Below are 3,564 nucleotides of genomic sequence, written 5' to 3' on the forward strand. Positions count from 1 at the left end.
CCCCCTCCCGTTGACATTCGCGATACAGAGGGCGTCATACTCCACTAGCACCCCCCACACCCCACCCGTTGACATTCGCGGTACAGAGGGCTTCATGGGAGCTTTGAGGGGAGCCAGAATATATCACAGGAAGTGAATGTATATCCTGTTGTTAGTCACCTCCTGTGACTCATGATGGTTTTGCACTTCCTGTCCAGTTTGTGGGCTAAGAGCGGATGATACAGATACTGAAACCTCAATATGATAATAACCATAACACACCTTTTCTAACCAAGTAATTGATTTAATTACTTCATCAGCAGATCTTTTTGTAAGCTTCTAAAATGGAGACATTTCAAGCCATAGCTTTCCCTCAGATATTCAAATGTGTCAAACTGTGCTCTGTTAACCCTTCTTCATCTCTATTTTAAATGTCATTTTGAGGTTACATGATTTGGCACTTTTTTCGAGTATACCTGATAATTTATTTATAATTTCCAAGGACCCAACAATTCCACACGTTTTCTCTTATCCCTCTCAATGGTAGCCAAAATATGTTAACTCAATACCTCCTAATTAAAAATGTGTTCGGATTGATGATGAATTAAAAAGGTGAAACCGTAGAAGAAATATTATAAAAATGTAACAATTTTCTTTAATCTTTACCACCAAATTGTACTACTTTTTGTTTGTGCTGGAGTAAAGTTCATTTACAAGACATTTTCAAAAGGCTATTTAATGAATGTCAATGTAATGTAAAAAAAAGGGGGTTACTAAAAATATCTATTACAATGAATCCTCCGTGAAGCAAATGATTTAACCAGAATACTGAGCACCCAGCTTTACAAACAATCACCAACAAGCAACATGTGTGTTTGTTTATATTCATTGCTACTCAAATGCCTGAAAGAAAAGGTAGACTTTAGCGTACTAGATCAACTGTCTGTTAAGGATTGATCTGGAAACATTACGGCTTGTTATACATGGATGACAGAACAACTAAGGAAGGGATTATTTTCTTCTTTGTAATTTAATTGAAACACTCAGAAATACCAATATATCTACCTTTTGTAATATATCGTAATACTTTGCAGCACAGGTGAAATGGTACGGTTACATTGGACTACTGTGAATGGGTAAAAAAATGACTTCCTGTTCAGGCTGTTGGAAAAAAACAAAAGTGTGAAAGTCACATCGAGCGGGGAGTTAACGCTACCTCTCGGCCTTTTTTTAGAAACATGATTTGATATTGAGTTTGACCAAGTGCATTTTAAAGATTGTATAAAAAGCAAAAGTGCACACGGCATTCATTTGAGTCAAGTAAATATGGAAAATTCTCTGTATTGCTTTGCGAGAAGCCAACAGCGTCCTCTGTTACTGCCATCAAAAAGAAACCATTTTATTATCTGAGGACGGTTTGAATGTTTTAAAACAGTCAATGCCAAACTTCTGCACCAAGCTGGTTCATAGCCACAGTATAGATTACAAATATCTAATCGCCCTACGTGCAAAACGACAAACTCTTATCAGATCAGGGTCGAAGGGACAACATTTATGTCAGTAGTTCAAACAAAATGAAGTCGTTTTACACATTTCAAAACCCCCTCACAATGCACAAGGCACATAACTCTCATCTTGATGTGTACGTGACTTAAGAGACGCTTTTGAAACCTCACACTCTGACTGATGCAGCTTCCTGTCTTGTGGTTTGCGTCCCACTAGACTAGTAGTACGTTGAAATACAATCACATCTGCAGGTTTTATTGTTGACAGTATTTATTTACTGAGCAACACAGCTTCAATCTCAGTATTTATGACCGTTAAACATATATGTGCTTAATTAAGTGATGTGTGCAAAGAATAGGAAGGAATCTCACTTGATCTTGATTAACAATGAAAGTGAATTAAGTTGTTTGGAATAAAGTAAGGTCTTCATGCTTTTGAGATTATCAACATTTGTAAAAATCAGACTTGTGTGCGTGAAATAAATCAGATATCTTTGGCTAATTCTTTCTGCTGTTGCTCTTCACGCTGTGTTCTGTAGTTGATGTTTTTCGGCCTTCAGACAGGAGTGGAAAGGAAACTGAATTAGGGCAGACGGCTCAGAGCCTCACCCACACGCCTTGATACTAATGTTAGCTTTTCATAGTTGCACTGGCTTTTTACAGAAGTCAGCAGGTATTTAAAGATACTGTTGGTTTAGTAATTTTTTAGCAGAGGTTTTCGCCATTCTGACGGAGACTGGGGTCCTCTTTTTTTTAGCATTTACTTGTTAAATGTTGCAGGGCTGTCTCCCCCAAACCAGACAGTCTTTTGCCAGGAAAAGTGTATTTTCAAATTACACATGATTGTAATTATTATTTTGACTGTTTTTTGAAAAGTGTATTTTCAAATTACACATGATTGTAATTATTATTTTGACTGTAGTCACGGAACTAAATCAGTTCTGCAATCCCGTCTTTGTACCGATGTTCTGTAAATTATGTCTGTATTGAAATATAGTTCATGTTTAAATGGATACGATATCCGGACACATCAATGTCTGTTTTCGGTGTATTCAGCAAATTAGCTTCCTGACAGCAAAGTACTTCATTCAACATCATAAAACATTTTTGCTAAAATCCAACATTCGAAAATCAATACATACAAAACAAATATATATTGTTACACAATATACACGTCATCATGTCGCACGCTTCGAAAAGGAAAACTATTTATTTGGCTTTGGAACGAACATATGTTATTCTTCATCTTTGTTTGATTTATTCAATTTACTTAACATAGAAGAGTGAAAAGGTTTGTCTCGAGATGCTTCTAGAAGATATGGTCTGGTCCACGGTTCAACCTGCAGAACAAGACAAGAGGACAGAACAAGGCATCAGTTTGCATTCAAAGTATCAACAATAACATTTATTTTCTTTCACTATATCCAGGAGAGAAGTATGATACCATTTCTGCAAAGTAAGGACGATCCATCCTCAGGGGAACATGAACACCAGGGCTATATTTCTATGCAATCAATTCAATATTTGATATTTCAGTCTGCCCAAACTGGTGGACAGACCAAAGTCTTTAAATGGCCACACTGGTTTTATAGCAGTGTATTTTACTACTGCAATCTTTTAAATAGCTTTTTTAGAGTCTACAAAACTGTATTCATGAGCCGAGGTGCTCGATTACAATGCCACAACAAACTGTACCTGAAGTACAAAGTAGAGAGGTCATTTCCAGCACAATGCCAAAACAAACTCTACCTAGTAGTAGTAGTAGTAGTAGTAGTAGTAGTAGTAACGGGAATCTGTTTTGGTTTCAAGACCCCGGTTCACGGAGGATACCAAAAAACTCCTAGAATAACAAGGTAACTAATGTGGATTTAAAAAGAGGAATAGTTTCGGGGAAAACTAAAAGGTACCATGGGGTCAGATTAGAATTTTCCAAAAGGTGGTTCGTTTAGCATGAAACACTTGAAATAAGGATAAGTTAAAAAGAAAGTGAGGTCAAAGAAAATTATTTCTGCTAAAAAGTTACCAATGATCGAGAGTCAGAGCTAAACATTTCAGATGTGTGGATCTCACACTGCACTGT

The sequence above is a fragment of the Notothenia coriiceps genome, unplaced genomic scaffold (genome assembly GCF_000735185.1).
Source record: "Notothenia coriiceps isolate Sejong01 unplaced genomic scaffold, NC01 NC01_scaffold00028119, whole genome shotgun sequence".
Lineage (NCBI taxonomy): Eukaryota > Metazoa > Chordata > Actinopteri > Perciformes > Nototheniidae > Notothenia > Notothenia coriiceps.